This window comes from Carcharhinus amblyrhynchos, chromosome X (genome assembly GCF_965287045.1).
Source record: "Carcharhinus amblyrhynchos chromosome X, sCarAmb.v2.hapA, whole genome shotgun sequence".
NCBI classification, from domain to species: Eukaryota; Metazoa; Chordata; class Chondrichthyes; order Carcharhiniformes; family Carcharhinidae; genus Carcharhinus; species Carcharhinus amblyrhynchos.
The window spans coordinates 10,440,031-10,457,621 of record NC_137359.1 but is presented as its reverse complement, the minus strand read 5'-3'; the positions used below and the strand labels follow the sequence as shown (position 1 = coordinate 10,457,621).

Below are 17,591 nucleotides of genomic sequence, written 5' to 3'. Positions count from 1 at the left end.
TTTACTGATGTGCTTTTAGTGTTTTGTTTAAACCAGTAATCTTATACGACAAATGTTTTATTTTTCCATTTCTTTATTCCAAGATTATGGTTGGGGTTACCTGAAACAAAGTAGGAATAAATTGCTTGCTTTGTTAGATTTAAATCTCTCTGATATTTGCAGACAAACATTCTGTATCTATCCCATCTCAAAGCAGTTATGCATAATGAAAGGTTCATTTTCAGTCATTCATGTGCATTTAGTTGAAATTATTCAACTAACGAACATTGTGGCTCATTTTGTTTTTCTCGTCATCACATTTATATGTTTGCTTTTATGTTTTTGTACAAATAGAGTTCCTGACCAAACCATTTGTTGCTTTTGTATTTCCTGTTTTTTTTTCTTTTCAAACCTGTACAAGCCCTCTGAAGATTGGACTATAAAAGATGTTTTTAAAAATAAAATGAGTCCATTCTCATCACAGACTTATCTACTGTAAACCCCCCACCCCCAATATAAAAATTATTGTAGAATGCTACAATACTGCAACTTTGTGAAACAACAAAAATGTGTATGTAACAAATATGTATTCGATTTAGTGCCTAGAGCATGGAGGCTGGGTGGTCAGCAATTACTAGATGAGAGCAGCATTGCCACAGAAGATGTGGAGAAAGAATTGCCGGTTGCTCATTTTTTTGTCATGACATTGTTGGAAGGTTGAGGCTCAACACTCATTATTGTGCCATTTCTGTATCTGGTCAGGATGCTCACCTGATGCCATTGTCAGAGGGTTTCAGGGTGCCTTCCCAATGTACATGGCATAAGTATGGCTGCTTTTTGTTTTTGAATCAGCAGCAAAATCGCAAAGCCAATCAGAACAAATAAAAAGCATACTTTCATACAGACACAAAAAAGTACTATATAGACAGTAGATACGTATATATGACTAAAATATATTTTTGGTCATCAGTAGTATAAATGTATAAGTGATGTTGAGCGAGGATGGAATCTGGCTCAGTGTAATGTTTCCTCCTCCCTCGGTTGAATAGCCTGCACTGTCTTGGCTCAAATGAAAGTATGTCAGTTGGGCGACATACCAGTGGACCCCCAGTTGAACTATACTTCAGCATGATGTCAGGGCCTTTGGGTGGGGAGGATGAGAACAGAAAATTGGCAGAGAAAAAAGAGGGAGGGGAAGACTTGCAATTATACATAGGATATAAAAGAAAGTGAACTGCTGTAAATAATGTAAAATACAATGTGTGTCATGTAGTTGGTTGGCAGTTCAGATTTCTACTGTAATTTGTATATGTAGTACAGAATTGTGCCCATTTCATTGACCCTTGCTCAAACAATTAACACCATTAGGTATGTCAACAACTTGCTCCACTGCATGATAAGATGGGGCATCTGAAGGAGGTGCAAAGAGAAGGTACTTCCAAATGGAGAGAGGTGAATTCTGAAAATAAACCTGTGCCTGCATCCAATTTGTTTAAGGGGGAATAAATAGCTATACAATTTCCTAAATGTTCCGTACAGTTGTTAGCTTCAAGATGGTTTTAACTTTTTGCTAGTTTCTTGTTTCCAATTGTTGTATTTGGTACTTTGAATTACAGATTTCTAACTTTTTAAAATTGCACATGGGAGTTTCTATTTATGTAATAGTGGCATTACTTTCAATGAGGGAACTGAGTAGAAAATGTACTGTTGGGGAGGATTAAAGGGCCAAAACCAACAGTCAGGAGTTTGGGAATGCAACATGGGAAATATGGAACTTTTGAAAATTTTGGTCTCCAAAATACAGCAAACACTACTGTTCTGAGCATCCCTGAGATTTTTTAGCATCCAAGTGGAGTGTCAAAATTGTCTAACTGCAACCAGAAAATTCAAAATCCATAGCAAATCAAAATAGGTTTTCAAGGCACTGCTTTTGAAAAAGATCCATGAAGCATATTTTATCGATTTTAATGCTGATAACTTGTTAGCATATATAACAGACTGTGAATATTTTGTGACAAAGTTCTGGATGAAGAGTTAAGATTTTATTGAGAACCTGAAGATGACAATTGATGTCCAGTATATAAAAATATTGCAGACTATAGATGATGATGAATGTACAGCAGTGTTGTCACATTGTTGGAATTAAAACTGTATTCATCCATTCTGTTCCTGAATCGCACTGTTTTCAAACAGTCAACTGGATTAGGAAGCCTTGTGTCTTTTAGTGTGTTTTTTCCCGTTGGAAAATGGCATTACATGTAACCCAAAGTTAATCCTTCCCACTGATAACTTCCAGAATAGCCTAAACTTCCAGTTTACTTTTGTATCTTGCCTAATTGAAATATTGTGATTTTTTTTTAAATCACGTTTGTGAGAAAATTAAACAAGTTTTCTTCACTATGTTTAACTACATTTGTTATCAGTTCATTTTTTAAATTTAAATGTTAATATCTGTAGTGTGTGAAGTATGCATTCATTTTAAAATGGTTAGATTCTTTAGAAGGGCAATCTAATGATCTAAACATTCAGAATAACTCTTGTCGGTTTAAGTACCCATTGTTTTTGGTACCTGTCTTGAGCAAATCCCACCTTTGACTATCACTCAGACGTATTAGATTTTAATTCACCGTTACTGAGCTGTCCTATTAGATTTGGTGGAGGGTGGGAACGGAATTGGTAGGATGCCCTCCTACGGAAATGTGTCCGCCTCTTGTTCTGCTAAAGATGGACATGGATGTTTCATGGAGAGAACATAAGTTTGGACCTACAATCATCCTATTCAGCTATGTTACTGAGCAAAGCTGCAGAACACAGAGACCAACTGTTTCCCCATGTTGAAAGTCTGGGGCAATAGCTGAAGGATTTGTCCCTGGGCTGCTCTTGCATGTGTAACAGTGGCCAGTTTCAGAGCAGTATAAGCAAAGGCTGGGTGAAGGACACCCACTTTTTTTATCTGCGGGCAGTGTGTGAAGCAAGACGACCTTTTGTTGTAGAAAGACAAGCCTTTTCCTGAACAAAGGGGAAAAAAAAACATTGTATTTCTGTTGAATACTAATGTGTGTGGTGCAATGAAATTAAAGTTTCTCAAATTCTTGTTTTTTAGTTTTTTTCTGATTGTGTTCTCATTGGTTCAATTGATTTAAAAAAAAGAACTTTGAAATAATTATATTTTGATGAACTAAATCTTTCAGTAAAGTTGCTGGATCTCTTGTGGATTTAAACTTCTGCGTCTGAAATTTATAACTTACACTGGTTCTTCTTGAGCCAGCTTCACACAATTGTTACAATTGGCTCATCGTTGGAGCAATGTACTTAGTGCTACGACCCTGCTGTTTACCCAGAGCCCTGCCATTCTTCCTTTTCAGATATCAATCCAATTCCCTCTCAGGCAATGCATTCCAGATTCTAAGGTCTTTGCATGAAAAAGCTTTCCCTCATGTTGCCATTGCTTCTCTTACCAATTGTTTTAAATCTTTGCCCTCTTGGTCTTGATCCTTTCACTAATGGGAACATTTTTTTCCCCCTGTCTACTCATGATTTTACATAAGTCCATCAAATCTCCTTTCAGTCTTCTCAGAGAACAACAGTCCCAACTTCTCTACCTACATAACCAAACTTCCCCACTGTGGAACCATTCTCGTGAATCTTTTCTGCATCCTTACAAATGCCTTCACATCTTTCCTAAAGTGTGGCGCTTAAAATTGAACGCAATACTTAATTGAGGCTAAACCAGTGTTCTATACAAGTTTAATGCAACTCCCTTAACTTGAATTGTTGCTTGGCTCCATTTATGTGACTGCTCTGTCCCCTTTTGTTTAGCTCCTCCTCACACCACTTGAATTTAGCTCCTGCTTGATTCAGCTATTGCTTTAATGCTCTGACTGCATTCAGCCATACTCCACAGGACAGTTTCATTTTGATGAGAATGGGAAAATGTGGCTGTGGCTCTGAAGAAAATATAACAGCCATAGTTATGAAGTTTTAACTGATCCTGCCTTTGGTCAGATTCCTCCTTCCAGTTTTCTTGGATTAAACTGAAAATAATGGCCAAAAGGTTATAAAGCAAATAGCCAGGTTGGAAGCCAACATCAGTCATATTAACTTACTGCAAAACTCAATTATGCAGCATGTTGGCATCTATTCATTACTCACAGAATTTGGGAAAAAATTAAACCATCATAATGAAGGTGATTATTTACCCCTGAATGGTCTAAATATGTAATGTTTGAACTGTGTTTTGCTTTTGTATATTGCTGCATTGCCAGTCTAGTATCACTGGCAATGATAATGTTGGACCAGAAGAATGCTCTAAAGGGTTGACACCTTTCTTGAGTTGCAGCTTTACGTTTTTTAAGCAGGTTGTCATATATTTCCAACTGATATGGTTTAGTTTAAGGATTGAAGTAGCAAATATCCTGATTTGAACCTACTGTAGCTGCAAAATTATTGCTGTCTCTGAATGTTCAATAGCTCCAGCAAGGGGCAGAGCAACTGAATATGAAAATAAATGACAAAACTTTGCGAGCTGCAGCGCAAACTACATTGGATGAAATATGATATGGGCACCTGGAGTAGTGGGAAGGTGATGGCCTAGTGGTATTATCGTTAGACTATTAATCCAGAAACTTAGCTAATATTCTGGGGACCAGGGTTTGAATCCTGCCATGGCAGTTAATGGAATTTGAATTCAATAAAAAAAATCTGGAATTAAAAATCTACTGATGACCATGAAACCATTGTCGATTGTCAAAAAAACCCATGTGGTTCACTAATGACCTCTGGGAAAGGAAATCTGCCATCCTTCCCTGGTCTGGCCTACATGTGACTACAGAGTCAATGTGGTTGACTCTCAGCTAGTTCAAGGGCGACAAGGAATGAGCAATAAATGCTGGTCAGCCAGTGACGCCCATGTCCCACGAATAAATGAAGAAAAAAATTATTCAAGCAGATGTGTTATAGTGAAAATTTTGATAAGTTATGTGAAACTAAATTTGGCCATTACTGGAAAATGTTCCCTTATCTAAGATCCAGATAATGTGGTCTGATTCCAAGCCAGAGCTGGCAACCAAAGGAATTCCTCACAACTTTAGATGTTGGCACCAGGAAGAGAGGTGACACAAGGATAAATGTTTACAGAATGAGTGGTTAGGATTTGGAATGCACTGCCCAATAGAGTGATGGAAACAGATTCAATAGGGAATTAAGTAAATACTTGAGAAAAAATCCCAAGAATATGGGGAAGGAGTGGAAATTGCTCTCCAAAAGAGCCAAATGCAGATGAGCAAAATGGCTTTTTCTCATATTTTCAACATTTCAGTTTTTTGTTTCCAGTGTGCACAGTATTTCACTTTTGTTTTAGTGGCTTTTTATGTTGTACCTATGATTCCATAATAGTATGGTGCAAGCTAGAGGGGCAGTCTCAAAATCAATATAATATGGTTGGCATTAAATTCAAATATGAAAGACTTGCATTTATATAATGTCTTTCATGACTTTGTGATATCCCAAAGTGCTTTATGACAATGAATTATAAATAAGTAAATATGGGCAATTCAGCAGCCAACTTTGTTCAAGGCAAGATTACTGTCATAATGACCAGATAATCTATTTTTGGTGATGTTCGATAAGGTGCTGCACAAAAGGCTACTTAATATGATAAGAGCTTATGGTATTGGGGGTAGTATATTGGCATGGATAGAGGATTGGCTAACTGATAGAATACGGAGAATTGGGCTAAGAGGTATTTTCAGGATGGCAACCTGCAACTAGTGGAGTGCCACAGGGCTCGGTGCTGGGGCCACAACTATTTACAACATACATTAATGACTTGGGTGTGGGAAATGAATGTACCATTACCAACTTAGGGGATGACAAAAATAGGAGGGAAGGCAAGTGGAGTGGATGACATAGAGGCCACAAAGAGATATAGACAGGTTAAATGAGCAGGCAAAAATTTGGCAGGTGGAATATAGCGTTGGAAAATGTGAAGTTATACACTTTGGTAGAAAGAGTAAAGGAGCTGAATATTATTTAAATAGAGAAAGCTGCAGCACAGAGGGATTTGAGGGTCCTTGTGCATAAATCACAAAAAGCTAGCATGCAAGTTCAGCAATCAAGTTGGAAAGGCAAATGGATTGTTGGCCTTTATTTCAAAGGGAATGGTGTAGAAGAATAGGGAAGTCTTGCTAAAACTACACAAGGCACTAGTTAGATCACACCTGGAATACTGTGAACAGTTTTGGTTTAATGTTTCACTTGCAAAAGAACACATCCAAAGGTGTGGCATTCCTTCAGTACGTGAGCATTCAATCTGGATTTTGTGCTTAAATGTTGCTGAAACCCATGATCTTCTGACTTCACAGGCAAGAGTGCTATCAACTGAGCCATGGCTGACACTAAAAAAAATGAGGAGTAAAACCAAGAAATAGAAAATTTGTGATGGGACAATGAACACCAATGAAACATAAATATTAAAACCCTGTGTCTGTATGCACTTCCTCATAAATCATACTATAATGGAAACTGCTCATTTCATTGTATTTACATTCTGATTGGTGGTGATGCTCTCATGCCTCAGTAATGCCTCTCCCAGCCCCTTGGTTTGTTTCTGTTGAGAAACTTGTATCCAACCAGTTTTATTTCTCTGCTTCCCAAAGTCCTATGTTTTACTCTTAAAATCAATGCATTAAATACAAATAAATGTAGAACGTCTGACCTAAAAACTGGGATTGAATTACGTCTCTACATGTTGGCCTTATCAGCCTATAATTCTGTTTCACTTGAAGATTGTGCTTAGTCTTGGCTCTGTTTTATTGCCACACAAAATTGACTAGAATATATAATTCACTTCCAAACACACATCCTGCACTACAATTGGCAACTGAGGAAAGCCTCCATTATACATACATATTAAAGACATACACTTGTGCACATTTCCTGTCTGCAAAATCTTATGTTGTCATATATTAAGATTTTTGTGTCAACTTTTTCAGTTAGAAATTCCTTTGTAAACTTGTTACTTTGCTTCCACACTTCTACTAGTTTTGGTGCCGTATTGATGTGCTGTAAATGCAAGTTTCCTTTGCATTTCACAGCTCCTCAGCTTGTTATTGTGGAGAAACACCTATGGTCCAACCATGTTTAGTTCTCTGCTTCCCAAATGTTGTTTTACTAGTTAACTACAAATTATATGAAATCCAAATATTGCATAAAATAAGGACATTAAAGCTTGCTCCAATAGTATTCATAACTACCCCAAATCCATTTGAATGATCCTAATGACGCCACTATCTTAATACTTAAAAAGTAATTTGTGAAGTGCTTTGGTGATATTTCAGACATATAAATAGATGCTATTCAAATATAGCCTTTTATATTTGGTCATTGTTTTTCTCATAATATTCTTGCATATGGTGTACAATTTATGCCTGCATGTCAGAAGATCAAAGGTTAAAATCCCACTTTTGAGACTTAAATGGATAATTTAGGCTGACTCTTCAATGCAGTACTGAGGGAGCGATACATTTGCTGGAATTTTACTGTCCTGCCTGCCACAGGAATGGTAAAAACCAGGGGGGATTTACAGTCTTAGGACAAGCGAGGCCATAAAATCCTGCCCAATTGAGGTATTTTTTGAGGTCTTGTCTGCATTCAGGTGCACCAGGAATATATCATGTTGCTGACTGTAGAAAAGCTGGGGAGTAGTCCCTGGTGCACTAGCCAATATTTATCACTCAGTCATTTAAATATTATCTCGCCATTATCAGACTACTGTTTGTGGGATATTATTGTATTCAAGTTGGCTGCTGTATTTCCTGCATTAGTACAGTGACCAAGTTTTATTGGCTGTAAAGTACTTTGGAATGTCCTGAATGGTGCTATATAAGTAAATTATTTTACTTCCTAATACGTTGATGTCAACATCTACTAAGTAAATTGTTCTGAGGGAGCTCGAATGTAAAAACTCAACAGTCACCGATGTTTGCAGCCTTGGCCTGATTTCAAAATTTTGTCTCTTAGCCATAACTGCACCCCCTCCACTTCCAATTAGAAATCTTAATTTTTTTCCAACATGTTCCCAGTCCTAACTCAACTCTAAAATTCAATTCTACCCTTCTAAACTGCTGCCTGCTTTCAAAATATTTTCAAATGGTAAGTTCTCAATCCTGCATGCTGGTGTACACATTCCCAACGTCAAAACTTTGTTTCACTAAAGCTTCCTATCTACAAACCTGGCCCCAAAAGCTTTTATTTTAAAAATGAATTTGCCGCCAATTCACTTCAAAATGTCATTACCTACCAATTCACAGTTTTCAATCTTTGCTCATCCAATTTTCCATCAGGCTCACTCTATCATGTGCAATTCACATGGGATCCACTTGTATGCTCTTGTACCGAAAACTTATCTTGTTAATATCTCATTACTGTTTATGGGTGTTTGCTCTACAAATGAACACACAGGAAGATCTTTTATTCCATGCTTGTCAACTTACTCTTTGTAATTTCACAATTGGATTATCACACTGCAGCAGATTACGGAACAGCGAACAACGCAAACCATTATTTTTGTTATCGTAGGAACATACAATGGTGACAGCTGGATAGGACCAGTTGGTCAATCAAGCCTGCCCCACACATGATGATGTGGACTACTACCCAGCAGTCTTGTAAACTCTTGGGAGAGGCAAGGAACTAGAAAAAAATCCTCTGCCAATCAGAGAAAAAGTACTCCTGGAAAATTGCATTCCAACCACCTTGTGATTGAAACCAATCCTGCAGATCATTTCGTGTGCTTCTTTTGGGACTCTGACAAATGTGTGTGTTCGCAATTACACCATTTTTTATGTGATGCATCCTCTGCTCCAACCAAGAACTGGTCCAGCTTTCTTTCAAAGCTCCCAGAGAGCGAGCACACAGCACACACCACACAACTAGTGAATGAATCCATAGGTTCACTTGTCTCTTAGTAACAAATCACCACCTAACATCAAGTCTATTCTTACTTTTGGGTAGTTTAAAAGCTTGACTCCAGTCTTCTCCGATCTGTCAAACTGAGATAATCTATTAATAGGGGCACAATGCAGTCCTTTCATTATTTTGTATCGCTGATGTCCTTTAACTTGGTTCTGTTCACTAGTTTCTGAGCTAATTTTGGAAATATTCAGGATACTCATCATTTACAGAGGGTATTTTTCAAATGCTCAGGATGTGGATTTTCCCTACCAAACTCCAGGTTTCCCCTTCACAATGCAGCAAATCTTCATGCAGCAAACTGCTGCAACATTCCTGGACTCCAACTTCTATACTACTAACAGGAGGTACCTACCCCCACCCTAGTACATTTTCCGAACTACAATCTGTCCAGCAATCTATGTTGATTTGCTCAAAAACTGATTGTGATCAGACGGGCAGAAAAGCTAATGAAGAACCAATAACCTGCACAAAACCAACCAGTTGACTACCACCAAATCAGATCCATGACTTCGCTCCTGGTGAATTTAAAACTAGGTTTGTGAATTTTCCAACAATTATTTAATTGCACTGTTTATGCTGAGAAAAGTGCTACAATTATAAAATCTTTTTAAACAAAGATACCAACAGGAATAGAAATCAAGATTTATCACATCATGAACACAATTAAGTTAATTTTTAATTAGTGTCCATGATAATAAGTAAAGGCACTTAACAGGATAGATTATTTTGCTTGTAGCTTAAGGATGTCCTCTCTTGGCTGCATACCTAAACTTAAAACCAGGTTCTTTTAAAAGTAATTGCATGCTCAGAATGGCTTCTTAACTGCATGTTAGGAAATAAGCCTTTTTTTTGGTTCTGCATGAAATACATCAGGAGCCATCAAGCCAATACTATTGATTACTAGCAGATGTATGTGTCTGGAGAACTGATTACTGAGAGCACCCAAGTATTAGAAATAATGTTCATCACAATTATGATGCTACTAAACCATGACATAATCTGATTTTAGCACAGACATCACTGGTAGATTTTGGTATGCTTTTGTATGTGTTATGCAGCTTGCTGTTCGTTGTTGAAATTAAGTGCCTCTCCTTGAAGCATCTATAAAAAAAAAGCTATTCAAAGGAACTAAGCTGGTTTGTCTGTTTAACCTTTTCCTTAACGGGCTCAAAGTTGCTGTCACTTGATGTGACTTCAACAACTGGTTGTTATTGTTTATTTCTGCAAATGACTCAGTAAATAAACTTGTCTGATAATTTAGTCTGTTATGAAAGTGTCTGGTGTGACTGTTATTGCTCATCTTTTGAAAATTTAATCTACTGGAAATCTTTATGTGAATCTTAAAATAAAAAGTTTATTGTTTGGCAAGAGATCACTATGCCAGATTATGTTGCACAAAAGATCTCTTTGGTTTACAGGAAATACAGACTTGTTCATTAGAGCTGGCTTTTTTGTTGGGCGTGACAAAGTAGTCACAATTATAATCATTAGCAAAGAAGAGTGGATTATTAACATCACATGCTGGTCAATGGATGGAAATGAAATGAAATTAGCAGGAATATTGAATATGCTTTATGACAGCTTAAATAAACATGGAGAGAGGGGGAATTAGTCTGGCTGTGGAGAAAAGAGGGCAAAAAATGTACACTGCAGATGGTGCTTAAATTGGAGGTTGCATAACAATGGCACAAATACAAGGATCCTCAAAGCCAATACAAAAAGGAACAACACTTCACACAGGAATACAAGATTAGGAGCAGGAATAGGCCATTCAGCTCTTTGAGTCTGCTTTGGCATTCAATAAGATCGTGGGTGATCTGATTGTGGTCTTAACTCCACTTTCCTGTCTACCCCCCATAACCCTTGATCCCCTTGTCAATCAAAAATCTTATCTAACTTGGCCTTGAATATACCCAATGATGTAGCCTCAACTGCTCTCTGGGGAAGAGAATTACAGACTAAGACCCCTTTTTTAAAAAAAATCTCTTCACCTCAGTCTTATTTATTAGTGTCACAAGTAGGCTTACATTAATGTTGCAATGAAGTTACTGATTTTTAAATGCGAGACTCCTAGTTAATAAACTGTGACTTCTTATAAACTGTGACCTCTAGTTTGAATCTTCTCCACAAGGAGAAATATCCTCTCAACATCCACCCTGTCAAGAACCCTCAGGATCTTGTTATGTTTCAATAAGGATACCTTTCATTCCATCATTCTTCTATTTCCAGTGGGTATAGACTCAATCCACTCAACCTTTCATCATAAGACAATCCATTCTTCCCAGGAATCTGTTGAGTGAGCCTTCACTGAACTGTTTCTAATGCAATTTTATCCTCTCTCAAGCAAGGAGATCAAAATTGTACACAGTATTTCAGATGAGATCTAACAAGACCTTGTATAGCTGTAGCACACTTCCCTATTTCGATACTCAATTCCCCTTGCAATAAATGGCAATATTCAATTTGCCTTCTTAATCACTTGCTACACTTGCATACCAACTTTTTGTGATTCATGCGCTAGGACACCCAGATCCCTTTATACCATAGAAATTCATTCAAATAATATACTGCTTTTCTGTTCTTTCTGCCAAAGTGAACAAGTTCATATTATCCCACATATTTGCTATTATCTGCTATTTGTTTCGCTCACTCGCTTAACCTATCTAAATCTCTTTGTAGATGCTTAATGTCCTCTTGACAATTTACTTCCCTAGTTATCTTTGTGTCATCAACAAATTTAACTTAAATTTAGTCCTTCATCCAAGTCATTGATATAGATTGTAAATAGTTGAGGCCCCAGCACTGATCCCTGTCACGCTCCACTAGTTACATCTTGCCAATCCATTTATCCCAACTCTCTTATCCATGATAATATGTTAGCCCCTACACTTTGTGCTTTCACCTTAAACTTACCTCATCAAATGCCTTTTAGGAATCCAAGTACAGCGCATCCAAAGGTTTCTCAAAGAATGCTAATAAATTATTCAAACATAATTTCCCTTTCACAAAACCATGCTGGCTCTGCCTGATTGTACAATGATTTCTCTAAATATTCTGCTGTTACCTCCTTATTAATATATTCTAGCATTTTCCAATGACATATTAGGCAAACTACTTTCTGTCTTCCTTCTTTCATGAATAGCGGTGTTACATTGGTGATTTTCCGATCCACTGGATCTTTCCAGAGTGTAGGGAATTTTGGAAGAATGCAACCAATGTAACCATCTCCTGCAGCCACTTATTTTAAGATCCTAGGATGCAAGCCACCAAGTCCAAGGGGCTTGTTGGTCTTTAGTTCTAATAGTTTTCTAAGTACCTTTTCCCTTGTAATTGTGATTATTTTAAATTCCTCTCTTTTACCTCTTGACTTACAAGTATTCTTGGGATTTCTTTGTGTTTTCTACTGTGAAGACAGATACAGAATATCGGTTTAGTATTTTCGCCATTTCATTATTTCCCAAATCTCACCGTGAAGGGACAAACACTCACATTAGTTGCTCTTTTCCTTTTTAAATACTTCTAAAAACTCTTGCTCTCTTTATTTATATTTTTAGCCAACTTTCTCTAATGTTCTAATTTCCCCCTCATTATCTTTTGTAGTCATTCTTTGCTGGTTTCTAAAATCTGCCCAATCTTCTGACCTACCACTAATCTTCACCATATTGCATGCTTTTTCTTTCAATTTGATTCAATAAGGATACCTTTCATTCTGTCGTTCTTAGCCACAGATTTTCTCGGAAGACACAGGAAGTTTGGCATGTCAACTACGACTCTCACCAACTTTTACAGATGCACCATAGAAAGCATTCTTTTTGGTTGTATCACAGCTTGGTATGGCTCCTGCTCTGCCCAAGACCGCAAGAAACTACAAAAGGTCATGAATGTAGCCCAATCCATCACGCAAACCACCCTCCCGTCTGTTGACTGTCTACACTTCTTGCTGCCTCGGCAATGCAGCCAATATAATTAAGGACCCCACGCACCCTGAACATTCTCTCTTCCATGTTTTTCCAGCAGGAAAAAGATGCAAAAGTCTGAGGTCACATACCAACCGACTCCAGAACAACTTCTTCCCTGCTGCTATCAGACTTTTGAAATGGACTTACCTTGCATTAAGTTGCTCCTTCTCTACACCCTAGCTATGACTGTAATGCTACATTCTGCACTCTCTCATTTCCTTCTCCATGTACAGTATGCTTTGTCTGTATAGCGCAAGAAACAATACTCTTCACTATGTTAATACGTGACAATAAATCAAATCAAATCAAAGGATAGTGCATCCTTCTCAAAGAATCTTTTTCAATGGAATATGTTTTTGCTGAGATTTATGAAATATCTCCTTAAATGTCTGCCACAGGTTCTCACCTGCCCTACTGTTTAACCAATTTCCTTGTTTACTTTAGCCAACTCTCCTCATACATTGGTATTAGACCCACTGTTGTAATACTCAAATTGAATATGAAATTCTATCATGCGATCACTGTTGCCTAAAGGTGCCTTTACTATGAGGTAATTAATTAATCCTGTCTATTTGCATATTAGAAGGTTAAAAAATAGCCTTTTTGGCACCAAAATGTACTGCTCTAACAAAACTGTCCTCTGAACTCATCTATAGAGCACCTTTGCCAATTTGATTTGTCCAATCAATATGAAGATTAAAATCACCCATGATTATTGCAATACCTTTCTTACAAGCTCCCATTATTTCTTCAGTCTTACAGAGTAGCTACTGCTAAGGGGTCTTTAACCTACTCCCACAAGTGATTTCTTACCTTTGCTATTTCTTATCTGTACCCAAACTGATTCAACATTTTGATCTTCTGAACTAAGGTCATCTACTGTACTAATGTTATCTTTAATTAACAGAGGTGCCTTACCATCTTTTCCGAGATTCTTGTCCTTCCAAGATGTCAAATACCCTTGATTATTTAGGTCCATGCTTTGGTCACCTTGCAACCAGATCTCTGCAATGGCTATGAAGCCATACATATTTATTTCTATTTGTGCTATTTGTTCATCTAGTTTGTGATGAATGTTGTGTATATTCAGATACAGGGTCTTTATTCTACCATTCTACCATTCCTGCAAACTCTGATCTTATCTGCCGGTGCACTCTTAGGTTTATTTGCTCAGTACCTTCCTGCCACACTTTGGTTATCATTATTCTCTCTACCACCCGAATTATATGACTCAGCAGAATAGCAGTCCTCGCACGGTTCAGATGAAGACCATCCCAACAGTAGAGCTCCTATTTTTCTCAGTATTGATGCCAGTCACCATGATTCGAATTCCTTCCACACCAATCTTTGAGCCACACTGCTTTGAATGCATAATCTAGGCAGACTCTTCAATGTAGTACTGAGGGAGTATTGCACTGCAGGAGGTACTGGCTAGAATTTTACTGCCCCACCTGTCACAGGAATCTGAGTGGGCGAGGGGTGGACCAATGAAAGGTCCATTGACTTTTTGAGTGAGATTTTACAGTTTTGGGACGAGCAAGGCTGTAAAGTCCCACCCAATGTCTTTCAGATCAGACACAAAACTGAAACCCTGCTCTCGCACATGAAAGTAAAGAAAATCCCAAAATATTATTCACAGAAGAGCTATATGTTTCTCCTGGCTGCTCTGGCCAATATTTATCCCTCATTCAACAGCACAAAAATTGAATATTTGGTCATCTTCATGTGCAATCACAGAATCTTTACAGTGCAGAAGGGGACCTTTTGGCTCATTGAGTTTGCACTGGCTTGCTAAAAACGCATTCTACCTTGTGCCACTTTCCTGCCTTATCTCTATAAGCTGGTACATTCTTTTCAGATAGCAATCCAATTCCCTTTTGAATAACTCGATCGAACCTGCCTCCACCACCCTCTTGGGGAGTTTGTTCCAGACTCCAATCACCCTCTGGGCGAAAGATATTTTCCCCATATCTCTTATATTCCTTTTGTCCACGATTTGGAATCTGTGCTCTCTGGTTCTTAATGTTCTCTTGAGTGGGAACAGTTTCTCACTCTTTACCCTGTTAATACCCCTCACCATTAAGCCTCCTCTCAGTCTTTTCGCCAAGGAAAGGAGTCCCAACCTCTCCAATCTATCCTCATAGCCACAGTTCTTTATCTCTGGAATCATTCTTGTGAATCTCCTCTGTACTCGCCAACGTCTTCACATCCTTCCTCAAGTATAGCATCCAGAATGGGACGCAGTCCTCCAGGTGAGGTCTGACTAGTGTGCTATACAAGTTCAACATAACCTCCTTATTCTTGTACTCTATGTCCATATTAATAAAACCTAGGATACTATATGCTTCATTAACTACACTCTCACCATGTCCTGCCACCTTCAATGCCCCGTGTACTGCTGTTTGTGGGCTCTTGCTGTGTGCATATTGGCTGCCATGTTTCCCACAATACAACAGTGACCAGTGCTTCAAAAGATGCTTCATTCATTGGCTATCCACTTTGGGATGCCCTGAGGTCATGAAACATTAGAAGGACCAAAACGCTCCTTCAGGATAGCATTGAAGAGTCAGCCTAGATGATGTGCTGAAGGCAGTGTGGCTATATAATTGCAAGTCTCTCGTTTAATGGTAAAGAATGTTTGGTGAAATGCAAAAGGGGCCGTTGATTGTTATGTTTGTTGCACGATTTTGCCACTGTCCAAGAGGAATTTATTCCAAAATGTAATGACAGGGACAATGTAGATTTGTTACATCTATTCAAATAGCCGACTAGTGCCATTACTCAGTGAGAAATATAGATCCTGAACACAGCATGGTCTATAATGACAAAACATGCAAATTTTGTTTTTAAATTCATTCGTGGGACTTGGGTGTCCGTCACTGGCTGGCCTGCATTTATTGCCCATTTCTAGTTGCCCTTGAGAAAATGGGGGGTGAGCTGCCTTTTTGAATCGTTGCGGTCCATGTGCTGTGGGTTGATCCACAGTGCTGTTAGGGAGGGAATTCCAGGATTTTGACCCAGCGACTGCGAAGGAAGCACGATATATTTCCAAGTCAGGATGGTGAGTAGCTTGGAGGGGAACTTTGCAGGTGATGGTGTTCCTATGTATCTGCTGCCCTTGTCCTTCTAGGTGGAAGTGGTCATGGGTTTGGAAGGTGCTGTCCAAGGATCTTTAGTGAATTGCTGCAGTGCATCTTGTAGATAGTACACCGCTGCTACTGAGCGTTGGTGGTGAAGGGATTGAATGTAGATGTGGTGCCAATCAAGCGGGTTGCTCTGTTCTGGATGCTGTCCAGCTTCTTGAGTGTTGGAGCTGTACCCATCCAGGCAAGTGGGAAGTATTCCTTCACACTCCTGACTTGTGCCTTGTAGCTGGCGGATAGGCTTTGGGGAGTCAGGAGGTGAGTTATTCGCCACAGTATTCCTAATCACTGACCTGCTATTGTAGCCACTGTGTTAATGTGGTGAGTCCAGTTGAGTTTCTGGTCAATGGTAACCCCAGGGATGTTGACAGTGGGGAATTCAGTGATGGTAACACCATTGAATGTCAAGGGCGGTGGTTAGAGTGTCTCTTATTGGTGATGGTCATTGCCTGGCATTTGTGTGGTGCGCATGTTATTTGCCACTTGTCAGCCCAAGCCTGGATATTGTCCAGATCTTGTTGCATTTGAACATGAACTGCTTCAGTACCTGAGGAGTTGTGAATGGTGCTGAACATTGTACAATCATTGGTAAACATCCCTACTTCTGATCTTATGACAGAGGGAAAGCATTGATGAAGCAGCTGAAGATTGTTGGGCTTAGGACACTATCCTGAAGGACTCCTGCAGAGGTGTCCTGCAGCTGAGATGACTGGTCCTCCATAACCATAACTGTCTTCCGATGTAGCAGGTATGACTCCAACCAGTGTTTGCCCCCTGATACCCACCTCAATGTTTATAATATTACACCAAAGGCATAGATTTAGAAAGGTACACAGAGAGCATAATGGTACATATAACAAATACATACTGGAATGCAGATTCATAGATGCAGGTTAGAAGATGCAGTATAAAGCAAGGAGATAAATGAACCTATACTGAAACAGTGGTGTCCAGGTGGAGCTAGGTTCAGGTGCCAATATGGCAACACTTATTTAGACAGGTACTAATTTTAGTAGAAATATATCAAGTTCTTAGATTGACAGGGTACATGCTGAGAAGTTTTTTTGCCCAGCTGTGAAATCTAGAGCTAGGAGACATGGTCTCTGGATAAAGGGGTTGGCCATTTAGGACTGAGGAGAAATGTCTTAAGAGGGTTGTGAATCTTTGTAATGGTCCTGCCTAAAGACATATGGGTGATCAGTCATTGAATAGGTAAAGACCAATAGATTTGATTTATTATTGTCACATGTATTGGGAAACAGTGAAAAGTATTGTGTAAGACTCCTATTTATTAACTACAGCTTAGCCTTCAACACCCTTATTGCTACAAAACTCATTTCCAAACTCCATGGTCTGGGCCTCGGCTCCTCCCTCTGCAACTGGATTCTGAACTTCCTAACTCACAGACCACAGTCAGTAAGGATAGGCAACAACACCTCCTCCACAATCATCCTCAACACCGGTGCCCCACAAGGCTGTGTCCTCAGCCCCCTACTACTTGTGTGCCTATGACTTTGTGGCCAAATTCCCCTCCAAT

At 38.7% G+C, this 17,591-nt stretch overlaps 1 protein-coding gene across 1 annotated transcript in view; it reads left to right on the top strand.

Moving 5' to 3' along the window:
* LOC145362021 (zinc finger CCCH domain-containing protein 10-like) overlaps positions 1-16,933 on the top strand; it is a 30,868-nt gene extending 13,935 nt beyond the window's left edge. The window contains exon 4 of the transcript XR_013889912.1: positions 16,674-16,933. The gene's annotated coding sequence lies outside the window, so the exon portion shown is untranslated. The remainder of the gene's footprint in view (positions 1-16,673) is intronic.
* The last annotated feature ends 658 nt before the right edge of the window (positions 16,934-17,591 follow it).